At 40.7% G+C, this 13,072-nt stretch overlaps 1 protein-coding gene across 11 annotated transcripts in view; it reads right to left on the reverse strand.

Moving 5' to 3' along the window:
* Positions 1–13,072, reverse strand: part of NAV2 (neuron navigator 2) — a 676,025-nt gene that overhangs the window by 160,241 nt on the left and 502,712 nt on the right. Inside the window, exon 1 of one of the 11 annotated variants that reach the window (XM_072985898.2) lies at positions 7,827–7,912. The exons of the other annotated variants lie outside the window; for them this stretch is intronic. The gene's annotated coding sequence lies outside the window, so the exon portion shown is untranslated. Of the gene's footprint in view, positions 1–7,826; positions 7,913–13,072 lie in introns of those variants that run through there. 11 annotated transcript variants of the gene reach the window in all.

Below are 13,072 nucleotides of genomic sequence, written 5' to 3' on the forward strand. Positions count from 1 at the left end.
AACTGTTGGATTCACAAATAATGAGCCAAGTCTGTTGGTTCCATCGGTTAAGCACCATACATGCACAAGATGAAATATTTAGCACTTTGATAAGGTCTGGAAAAAAACTAAAAGTTGGGTGGGAGTAACTGATCTTCCAGATGTTTCAGGCAGCAACTCCCAAATCAAAGATTATAAAAATTACAGTCCGAAGCATCTGCAGGAGATGATTTCCCCTGAAATCCTGGATTCAGTATGTCGGCAGGTTCTATGCATGCATGTGTGTATATATGCATATACAAAAAACACATTTCTAGTAGATAAGATGCAGCATCTGAACAGAAAAGAAAAAAAGTAAGTAATAAATAATATGTATCTGCAACAGTTGCATAGTAGCACAGCTGACATAGCAGTTTCTACCTCTTGTAAGGTGCAGCGCAGAACAGGAAATAATGGAGCTACTTATGCTGGCAAAGCCCCTTGTACTGGAGTTTCTTAACATTTTGTTCTCCTTAAGTTTTCGATATCTATTCCAAAAAGTCCCACTTGCACGGCCAATGAGAAGCCAATGATAAAAGATTCCAGGGTTGAAAACCAAAACATCAAGAGGGCCAAAGTCTAAGAACCACTGCCATATAACCACATTTAAAGAGAAAAATAACCTCTGGTTCTTATAGCCACAGATGAAATGTGGCATTGCTTCTTGAATGCCTGGGTAAGGTCCTCTCCTTATGAATTCATAGGGATCCCATTCTAAAGGCTGAGATTCGCATCTCTTAATTATTTAACAGTCATTTATCCTCAGGTAAGCTGTTCAAAAGCAGCACTCAAAAGATCTAGCCACCGCGAAAGCATGTGTTGCCTTCTCAATGGTAACTCATTTTACTGCAGTTGTTCTGAACTCTATATGTCAGACTGAGATGGAAATGAAGAAAGATACTGGTTACAGCCTCTCTACCAGGCACAGAGTGGCTCAGGTGGGGCTGCTTTCCCCGCCCATTCGTAAAGAGCGAGAGGCTTGGGACGCATGGGCGGGACAGAAACCTTCAAAATTTATTTATTTATTTATTTGATTTATACCCCGCCTATCTGGACTACTCGTAGGCTGCCCCACCCAACATAACCCTCTTCATCTTCGGCAGTTGGAGGCTGCTTAGAGTGGACCATGGCGGTGGCGATTCTGGCTCCATGGCCTGCGTCATCGGGAGTGAAGAGGACTTCAGGGATGAGCAGTGGCTCAGCCTAGCGGTTTGAGGATGTCTGGCCTGAGAAGGGGTGAGCCTCAATAGGCTTCCTTCCAAAGGCCTGAGTTTAAAATTTAAAAAAAAGGTTGGGTCCCATTGGGATCCGTTTATTTTGTCATGGTTAACTTTAATGCATGTTGGTCTCATAGGGTATAGATTTTGAGGAGGGATAATGGGGTGGCAAAAGGGGGGAAGGGGTAGAAAGGGACTCTGTCCGCAAACACACACCCCATCCCTGCAGGTGCCTAGAGGACACTTGACTGCTATTAGTGGTAGTGGCCAGCACAGCAGGTCTGCAGCTAGGCAATACTGATATAGTAATCATATAAATAATTAAATAAATAAATAAATAAATAAAGGAATGGATGGATGGACGGATGGATGGATGAATTTAATTAATTAATAAGAGAGAAAGAGATAGACGAAAGGAGGGGGGATTTTTGAAGCAGAGTAATTAATTGACTGACTTTTGATTGGTCAGTTAATTAATTAATTATCTAATTGAGTAAATTGATTGGGTATCTGGATTATTAGCAGCTTTGAAAAGGATCCTATATCACGAGGAATCAATTCAGATAATTGATAAAGAGGACTAGGAAGAATCAGGGTGGAAAAAGGAAAAACAGCCTGTTAAACACAAGGCTCTCCCATGCTCACCCACAGTCATTTCCTCATCGGAGAAGGATGATTGGCCTGATTACAGGACAATATGGGAGAAGTTGAACATGTTGGAGAGGGACACGATGCAGCTGAAGGATGGAGACGAGGTTCCAGCAGTGAGGAGGTCCAGAAGGGAGTTGAAGGCGCAAAAAATGTGAACTTAAGAAAATGGGTGATCTCATGCTTGCACGTATTGCTCTTTTGGAGGCAGAGCAAGACAGCCCCTCTGGGGACTCTTCAGCGGTCGGTACTCCAGTGACGTAGCAGAGTGCAGCAAGGGTCACTAACAGGTGTGGAAGTGGACTGGACATGACATCATCCAGTACCCAGACTTTGGCAGCTGACAAAGAGGAGCGGAGTGGTTCATCTGCTGAAAATATGACGGTTCGACAGGGCAGGAGCAAGGATACCGGCTCTGGTGCAGCTGTGCATGAGGAACCAGCTTCCATCAGCGCACTCTCAATGCTGCCAGGGGCATCGCAGACAGGTGTGCAACGTGCAATACATATCATTTGACAAGGCGGTGCGCATGGTGCAGAGTTGGGGTGGTTGGGGCGGAGTTTGTTGTTGTTTAGTCGTTTAGTCGTGTCCGACTCTTTGTGACCCCATGGACCAGAGCATGCAAACGTGATATTCTATCAGCCTTTAAACCCCTCCCAGTTCAGCCTGAAGATTTTGATCTTCTGGGATTTTATTTTGAAGGAAGCTATTATATGATAGGTGTTACCTATGGGGCATTCAATATCCTGTTCAGTGTTCGAGCAGTTTAGCTCATTTTTAGAATGGGCAATTAGGCATAGGGTAAGATGCACCCAAGTTGTCCATTACTTGGATGATTTTTTTATTTTGTGGTTTTTCGGGTACCTCACAATGTCAGGTGCTCATGGATGCATTTCAGGAGTTAGCAGTGGAGTTAGGGGTATCTCTGGCAAAAGAAAAAATGGAGGGACCTAGTCAAAGATTGGTATTTTTGGTATTATAGAGTCGAATACTGTTCAACAGTCCTGTCGGCTGCCAGAAGCAAAATTAACAGACTTGCAGATGTGGCTACAGCAAATGTTAGTACGAAGCAAAGTCACCTTGAGGGAGTTGCAGGAAATTGTAGGGCACCTCAACTTTGCTTGCAAAGTGGCTGCCCCAGAAAGAGCATTCCTGAGATGTTTGTGTGATGCGATGAAGGGCCTTAAAAACCTCATAACAAGAGAAAGTTGACGAGGGTTATGAAGGAGGATTTAGAAGTGTGGTTACGATTCCTCCAAGGATTTAATGGAGTTTCCTTTTTGGAGGGATGAGGTAAGGATAGGAACGGATATTCAACTGCAGACCGATGCAGCGGGATCGCTGGGTTATGGCATCTTTTTCAAGGGTCACTGGTGTGCAGGAGCATGGCCAGGGGAGTGGCATATATCGGGAATTACCAGGGACCTAACTTTCCATGAGCTCTTCCCTATAGTTGGGGCCTTATGGTTATGGAGCGACCAGTGGGCTAACTTGGTGGTTACCTTCTGGTGTGACAACCAGGCACTTGTGCAAATAGTTCACTCACTGACATCCAGATCCCAGAGGGTAATGACACTGGTAAGGGCCAATAGTATTGCGCTGCTTGCAATTTAATATAGTCTTTCAGGTCCATCATGTTCCTGGAGTTGACAATACCATAGCTGACGCCCTGTCCCATCAACAGATGGACCGGTTCAGGGCATTGGCACCAGGGGCACAGGCTCATCCGGACATGCTGCTGATAAAGTTATGGAATCTTGGCGGGCTGAAGCCAACAGAGCCAGGAGTTTAGCCTTTTACGCGTAGCTACATGGCAGCCTGCTCCGAATTTTTTGCCTTTAGAGAGAGGGAAGGTCTTAGGCAGGAGTGGCCACCTCTGGATGACCATATGATGCACTTTGCAGTGCACCTGCACCAAAGGGGCTTGGCATCCAGGTCAATTTAAGGGCGAATGTTCGCTTTGGCGTTTTACACCAGGGTGCGGGGGTGTAAGGGTTATCCTGTGGATTTTCCCATACAGAAAATGATTGAGGGTTGGGGCCGGGAGTGAGGTAATGTTAAGGATTTTCGTTCACCTTTTACTTCAGTTATCTTGGTAAAATCGGTAAACACATGGCAGCTCGTGTGTAAACATCACTTTGAGGCTTGCTTGTTCAAAGCAGCAACGCTGATAGCATTTTTGGGGACTCTTCATATAAGTGAATTGGTATCAGCAAAGAATGACGTGTGACTATCCTTTCTGCAGAGGAAGGACGTGGTGATGTCAGAGGGTCAAGTAATTACAGTGGACCCTCTACCTACGGAATTAATCCGTATTGGAACGGTGGCTGCAGGTAAGAAAGTCTGTAGATCGAGTCTTCATTGACCTACAATGCATTGAAAACCGATTAATCCGTAACCGGCCGTTTTTGTTCTGTTTTTGTTCCGTTTTGGTTTTTTCTGGTCTGTAGGTTGATTCTCCGGCTGCAAGTCGAGCCTAAATTTTGCGGCCAGAGAAGTCTGTAACTCAAAAAGTCCAAGTTGAGCCATCTGTAAGTTGAGGGTCCACTGTATTCATTTGCGTAGGTCAAAGACTGACCAGCAGGGAATGGGTAAGTTTATCATATTGGGGCAATGTTCACTAGTTGAAATTTGGCCATGGAAAGCCATGCCGGAATATTTACAGCTTAGAGAGGATGGAGATGGCGGGTTTCTGCGACATGCGGATATGTCGCCCCTGACTTGGTATCAGTTTTGGAGAGTCACTTCCCAGGCCTTGTGTAAGGCTGGGATATGAAGGTGCCATTTTGGGACTCATACTTTTAGAATTGGTGCTTCATCCATGGCGGCAGCCCTTGGTTATGGAAAGGAAGACATTAAAAAGGTGGATAGACGAGCTTCACATAGATACTGTGATTATGTGAGCCCACTGCCACAGTTTTAGGTGCTGCTGTTGCCGTTTTTTTCTCGTTGCAGGTCCAAGGAGACTGTTGGCCCGAGTTCATGTTCTGTTGGTTGGGCACAGTTACCTGTTTTGGACAGCAAAGTACATCAGTTGGACCAGTTGGGTTTGGAATTTGAGACTTGGCACTGTGGCTGCATTGGAATGGAGGGGCCAGGGAGGCCTGTTATGAGACAGGTTTCTTGATATGGTGTCCCTGGATGCTCCGCAGGTGGGCCCAGACATTTTGGCGATTCACCTGGGAGGCAAGAACTTGGCTCGGAAGTTGGGGAAAGTCTTAAATCCTTCAGATTATAGCAGATCTGGAGGTCTTTGCAGCTTGCTGTCCATCAACATGCATCATATGGTCAGCCATTATCCCAAGGTTACTGTGGAAAGCTAGTTGTGACACTAAGCGTATTGACAGGGCAAGGAAAGGAGTTAATAGGAAAGTGGGCTGAGCTGTTAAGCAGGGCCTAGGGTCCATCACATCGCATCTCAACATTAGGGTATCTAGGCCTGAGCTGTACAGGCCAGACGGTTTTCATTTGTCAGACATGGGGTTAAACATATTTTAAGTGATATACAAGGGGGCCTTAGGACTGGAATATTCAGCTTGGTGGAGTGCATGGAGCATACAATGTAGCCCTATTGCCGTGGCAGGTAGTGCAAAAGGAATAGGTTCAAGTGAGTTCAAAAGGGGACAATTAGGGGATGCCAAGCACCCCTCCTCTCACGTTGGAATTAGCAGAAGTTAGCTGACGGAAGGGGAAGCAGGGTACTCTGGTTACATTATGCCTGAGAGCATGCTGTATGGTAGGACAGCACGCTTACAGAACAGGAATTCACTAAAGTGAGGTCTGGACCGGAAAGTCTTGATAGACTATGGCCGCAGACCAGAATTTGCACTAGGGTAGGCCCCCTTGTGAAAGGGGAGTTAAAGTTTAAAAGTTAATAAAATTATGGCCCAGTTACCTCATGTCATGTGTCTCGTCTCTTTATTCAGGGCTGGGCGGGCAACAAAGATGGCAGGAAAGGTCAGTCTTTCAAACTTGGACATTCCCCAGAGTGCAACAGAAAAGGCCTTCTATCTCAATGGTACTTTATGGTTCCCACACCAAATCAGTGTTAAGGTTTTGACATTTCAGGGGATGTAACAAACCTGTTATAAATTTTATATATAAAAGATCCAAGCAAATTTTAAATATAAAAGATCATTTCCAGTTCAGTTCTGTGATATTCACCAACATTATACAGGCAGCCATATCATTTCATCTATACACTTTCATTAATAATGGAAAACAGAACCATATTAACCAGGACCAGGTTATCTAAAGGACCATATTCTTCCATATGAGTCTATCTGTACTCTAATATCAGGCCAGGAGGCCCTTCTGAAGGTGCCATCCCTGAAAGAGGTGTGGGGGATGGCATGTTGAAATAGGGCCTTCTCGGCTGTCTCCCCCCCCCCCCCCAGTTTGGAATGCCTTCCGTATAGAGATCCGCCTGGCTCTGACACTTTCGTTTTTTTGGCACCAGGCAAAGACCTTTCTGTTTAGTCAGCATTTTAATTAAATAGTATCTTTTAGCTGGCCATATGGGCAGCAGGATTTATTAATGATAAATTGACTGTTTTAATATAGGATATTATTATAACACTGCCTATTTTTAATGGTTTTAATGTTTTTTTTCTAAAGTTTTAATACTGTTGTACGCTGCTCAGAGACCATTGGTAATGGTGCAGCTAAAAAAATCTTGTTTGTAAACAAACAAATAAACAAATGAGTAGGTAGGTAGGTCGGTCGGTCGGTCGATAGATAGGAGTAAAGTGATCCCACTAAATTGGGTGGGATATTAGTTTAAATAAATAAATAAATAACAGAAGGATGTCGAGGAAGCATTGAATAACTTCATTGGGATACTGGGTATTATTCTTATATGTACACAATTAAAAATGAAACTGAAGTTATATAGAAATGTTATGAACCTTATGCCACTGGACCAAAACAACAACTATGGCCTTTATAATGCAAAAACACAAACCAACTGCAGTCATAGACCTTCAGGCCAAGACAGTTCTCAACTGCTACATTAGCAATCAGATGTCTAGCCTAAGTCTGTGGTGCTCACTGGTATGAAATGAAAAGGACAACTTTGTCATGACTACTAATTTATGTCCCACTGATTTTGGTATATCTTAGTCTACTCTCAACTGCTGCTCCAGAGAATACTCACTAAAATTATAATAAGAAAGTCCCTCTGTCCTAATACTTGCAAGGCAGGGTAATACTTTAAAATATACGTATGTCTGAATCATTTCTAAAGAATGGCTTTTGTGAGCTTTTCTGAAACATTTGTTTCCACAGTTGTTTCATCTGATGGTTTTTGGTTTTTTAAATAAGCTATTAACGATACACTATTAACATAGCATTTTTCTAGATTAGAAGCCTGTGCTGGTTTTTTTTTCCCTTTTCTTTCTTTTCTGCTGCACTGGTATCAACTTCTGACAATGATAAAGTCTGACTTGCTTAGCACCCGAATGGGATGTAGCACTTCAGACCGTTTCTTGGCAGATGAAAACATAAAAACATGTCTGCAACGCTGATACATGCGGTTGTACTGCTGCACACATACTTTTCTTAGAGACAAATCCATATGAGGGTTCAAGTTTACACTGAAGATTTAAACTCTATGCTCTTTGTTAAAAACAGAGAACAGATTTTCATGTCACCTGGCATGACTTAAGGTTTTTTAAAATTAATTTCCAATTGAAAAATGTAGTTGCAACATTTCACAAATCAAAAGCATAAATTAATGGCAGAAACAAGACTTTTTAACGGAAGGCCAACATGAATTTTGGGAGAAAATGCAATTGGAATGTTAGACCAAAACTACTTACCACAGGATATTAAGCAGCAAGAATCCATTAAAAATCAAGGTAAAATGTCCACAACACTCCAAGTGCATGCAGCACTAAAGCCTTCATTTCTTATCACAAAGGTAAGGCAAAATATTTAACTTACAGCTTTGAGGTGCCTGAGCCAAAATATTTCACTCTGTAATTGCTCTCGCTGCCTTTCTTCTGCAGGCATGCGAAAGCCTTCACTGACAGCAAAAATGATCTCTACCTCAAATCCTCTATTTAGTTTTGACAGTTGGGCAAACTGTGGTTAATCCCTTTCAGTTGGAGAGACTTTCCCACCCCCACCCCCCTCTCTCCTCCCTTGTCTCGCTAACATACTTGGCTTCAATGCTACTGAATTTGGCATAGTCAAAAATCAATTTTACTGATGATTTGGCAGTTTGTCCAGAAAGGGTCACTGGCTTTTCAAGATCAATTAAAGTGTATCAGAGTTCTCACTGGCAAATCACATTAATGCATACTGCACGCTGAAGAGGCTGCTTGGAGAATAGGTTACCACAATTACATATTTATATTTTACATATTAGAAAACAGGAAGACTATTTAAACACAGAAGTGCCAAAATTCTTTCTCAAAAAAAAAGTAATCACATGTTGTCTCAAATCTAGTAGAAAGTTAACAATATCATCTTCATTCCATATGTACAGTAGATTCATTCAAAAAGACTGATGAAATACACCTAATATTCAAAGTACAGGAAGATGTACTCCACTGTTATGCTTATATCCCACTTTCTTCTCCAAATCTGCTTAAGTGACATACAAAGTTCTACCACTTTAGCTTAGCAACAGCCACCGGAGGTAGAAAATATTTAGAATTATTTTCATTTGTAATTTTTGAAAAAGATAATCTATTAGAAACAAAGATACCCAATAGAGTGGTGTGAGTATGTGTCTCCTTTTAAAACTGATTAGGATTGTTATCAGAGTAACAACTGATCAGACAGAGCAGCCTCTCTGTTGTCTGTGCAAATCTGCACCATCTCTGTCCACCTTTGTACTGAAGAATGGTATGGGATAATCCGGTGCCATCTTGGTTGCCAGGGGAGGCCTGCACTAGGTGTTTATTAATCTATAATGTGGAGGTGCTGCATGGTGTGAGGAACACTTCATACTAATGTGGTGGGGCGAAGCGCCTGCTCCTTGGACCATAGGCTGCTTCTGCTGTATTGTCAAAATCTGGACTTTAATGTACATGAGTAGAGAAGCAATAGACAGATTGCAACACACTGGGAGATACTACACTTTTATGGCTGTACAGATTACAACATGTGCATCCACCCCAGATAGTGTGGAACAATGTTAAATTCAACTTGTTTAAATGGAGAACAGTAAACTTTATGCTTAGCTCTTCTCATGAAATAATTACAGCTTGGGGCGAATTAACTGTTATAGGAAGCACACAAGGAATATTATCTCCCTGGCCTCAAGCAAATGTGGGAATCAGACTAGTGGCTTTGTGTCCCCCCCCAAAAAAAAAAAGATTGGGGGGATTCATGGGTAGTATACATTTCCTCTTGCTGTGAGAAAATCTGGAGGAAGGACTTTGATTTATTTTTTTCCAAGAACATTGGTGTACTGCTTTTTTAAATTAAAATCCTCAAACAGTTTACAGTACAAGCAAGAATATTATTAAACCAATTGCTAAAAATAATAATGGCAATGTTTTAAAAATTACAAAACCAATCACTAAAAATAAATTAATTGCTTAAAAATGGGTGAAATTCTGTTCTGCAGATATGCAAAATGTGTAGCTTTTAGTGGTAAACTGTGGTATGCTAGGATATCTCTGTAGACATTGAGTCATTAATGCATACCGATATTTCTTAATTTATGGTAATCTGCAATAAATATTACATCTTTTGCATAACAGTGCCACAGGATGTCAGTGAATATCTGTGTTAACTGGCATTGTTAACAATAAGGAAAACCAATGAAAAGTCTTGTGGCACTTTAAGGACCAACAATAATAATAAAATGTCTTTAAGTTGATTATGACTTACAGTGACCCTTTTCAGGGTTTCCTAGGTGGAAAAGAGTCAGAAGTTGATTACCAATCCGTTCTTCTGGGGCACTCTGGGGCATGCCCACCAGATAGGTGGTTACAGTCTACAAATGCTTACACTTAACCAAACTTGTTTATTTGTGAGGTGCCACAATATTTTTCCATTATTTTTGCTGCAACAGAATAAGATCTACCCCCTTGAAAAGATCAGAAAAATGAAAGGAAACAGACTCAAGATTACTTCTGTTCAAGTCAAATTCCCCTTTCTCTACCGAGCCATCAGAGTAAGATACAATTACCTGCAAATATTATGTGTCTTGCCTCCATTACATTTAGTTAAGTCTTTAAACAAGTGTAATTTGGCCAGGGTTGTATATACTTTGATCTGCTGAGACAGTGGTCATATTGTTCTCAGAGTTCTTTAATGAAATTCCTTGCTCAGTCTACTGTGAACTCTTCTAGGGCTGCAGATGTTCTAAACGTTCACTGCACTTTTCATAAAGCATTACAGATATTTACCACAGTTGGCTAAGCTTGATTATGTTAACTCATATGAAACTGTCACCTAAAATATTCTTGAAAATGCTCAATTTTTCATCACAGATTAAAGGCCAGCCACCTTATTTTTCGTTAAATACACCATACACGTTACACTGAGCTTTAAAAAGAAATCACCTTTTAGTTTTTCCCTCAGATTTCTACTGCCACCTGCAGGACTTTCTTCAAACCAGGATTGTTTAATTTTAAAAAAGCATTTCAATGCAAATATAGTTCTTCGTTATCAAGCATTACAAGACAGATTTACAGCTCAGTTTGATAGCCAAGTCACAGTTAAATACTAGGGTAAGTTCATAATGCAGTTAACAGTTAAGTACTAGGGTAAGTTCATAATGCAGTTAACCAGGTGAATCAATTTTCCAGAAGAAGCTTGTTATTGTTGTTATTCACCCGTCCTCACAAAGAGTGCATGGTTTTTAAAATGCTTTGGTTTCAAAACAGAAGTTTACTAGTTCATTCAAGTGAAACATACGGGCAAACTGATAAGATGGCTGGTGTTCATTTGTTAGCCTTTAACATCTCAAGATGTCCTGCAGTACAACCTCAGAAGGCAATGCTCAAGCTTCACAGTAACAAACCACTTAATTTCTAAATGTGGATGAGTACTACTGTTGCTTTATCTAAATGGCACTTTATATTTCTGTATTGAGAAATGAGAATATGAAGTGCAAGCACAGAAAATCTGCTCAAAAGGATGAAGTCCAAGACAATGAATAGAGGGGCTTATGCATAAATAATGTATGTTTGTTTAGACACCACAGAAATGTCTCACGTAATTAAGGAGAGTTCAGCAATGGCCTCGTCTAAGGGGCAGATGTTTCTTATTCTGCAGCTTATTCACAGGGTCACTTATAACAGAAAAACCAGACAAGCAATGTCTGAGTGACAGTGACAATTCAGATGTGAATTACAAGGTTTTAATTACACAGAAATGAGTGGGTGACAGGAAAAATCACAAGCTTGAATGCTTCCCCATTTTCTTTGTAACCCTAACTTGTAATTAGAGCTACATTCAGTGGCTTGACCATAAAAGAAAACCTTTAACAAGTAAGAAATGCAACAATTCACATTAATGCCTAAATTGCTGATTGCTTTATAAAGTCATTCATTATAATGAAAATGAAGGAAACATTTCAAACTAGAAAGGGGAATGACATGATCTCCTTAAGTAAGAAATACAAGCACTGGCTTTTTGTATCTGTTTGCATAGGGATCTGTGTATTAATCTATATAAAAGGAGTTCTGAAAAAATGAACAGAGAATTGAGAATTATTGAATCATTTGCTCTAGAAGTATTTCATTTTCAGATAAATGCTGTAGGTATACTATCAAAATTTCCCTTTTCCTTATATTATGGAATGCATATACGGGTTTTGGATTGATGTTTTTAGATATAGTATTTGGTTTTAATTGAAATATGGTCTCCTTAATTATTTATTTTACACTGTGCTCAAATTGTTTAACAGAAAGATTCACAATTAAAAAATCATGATAATAATACCAGAGACTACTTTTCTATATATTTTACTTTCATACTAAAGAAAACCAAAACTTAATGACATACTGATTGAAAATGGATAAAATGGATAATTTAAAAGCACTTCAGTTATTTTAAAAGGAATTAATAAACAAGACTATAATAACAAATATTGATCCCACTGGATTATGAACCATTCACCAAAAGCTTCACAGGATATGATTTACTGCACAACCAGTCACCACATCATGTGTACAGTGATTTCTTAACTTGAGGAAGTTCACTTCCAAAAGTCATACCATTAGTGTTACAGTAGAGTAGATTTTTGGCTATGATCAAAAGTGAAAAAGAAGCATTATACATTTTAAAGTGCTATGATGTGCTGGCTAGATAGTATAGTGAGTTCAGTACCTGGCTACAAAGCCATAGGTTAAGAATCCGATTCCTCACTGTGCCTCCTGAGAAAACAGCCAGCCTGTGTAGCTTTGGAAAAGCTACACAATACAAAGCAAACTAGGGAAAGATAAGACACTGCTAAGTACAAACCTTGGAAAAGGTTGCCATACTGTAAGTCATAACTTGTTTTTAACAACAATGAAAACAAGTCACACAGTTGTTGTTTTCATTGTTGTAAAAACAAGACATGTGTGTTTATAAATCCTTTTAAAGACTCTCATAAGCTTTATCCATTTGACTAACATAACTGTGGTGAATGTAGCAGTTTTGGGAATTTAGCCATGTCACATTTCTCAACCTAACTGTGTCTGATACAAAATTCATTGTAACTTTGGAAAACTACGGTGGCTCCTCTTATCAGTTAGAATCCTGAGAGTGATAAATTATGCAAGAAGTGACTATAACTTCAGAAGTTATGTTGCATACAGTGTCAATAACAGTGGGAAGAGAGGTGTGTGAGGATGTCAAAGGAAGCGCTGAGCTCTACCTGACACCACCGCTTCTCTACCCCGCCAGAGGACTTTCCTGCAGTTCCCTGGTAGACTGGGGAGTGGATGAGGAACGGGGGGGGGGGTATCTGTTGGGAGAAAGGTGAACATCCATTGGTGAAGGTTCCTGAGGGAAGAGGGGAACCTCTATTGAAGGAGTATAAAAGGGAGATGGATCTGGAGGGAAAGGAAGAAGACAACTGGCATGAGGCAAAGGAGGAATTGGACTGGAAGGCTTGTTAGGCAGAGTCAGCAAACCCCTCCAAGACACAGACCCATGAAGGCTGAGAATTGGACAAGCAGAAGGACCCTTGGACTGTGGAGTGGGCACAGTTGCTCATTTCTTCTGAAAAGACAGAGCAT

This window comes from Pogona vitticeps, chromosome 1, assembly GCF_051106095.1.
Source record: "Pogona vitticeps strain Pit_001003342236 chromosome 1, PviZW2.1, whole genome shotgun sequence".
Lineage (NCBI taxonomy): Eukaryota > Metazoa > Chordata > Lepidosauria > Squamata > Agamidae > Pogona > Pogona vitticeps.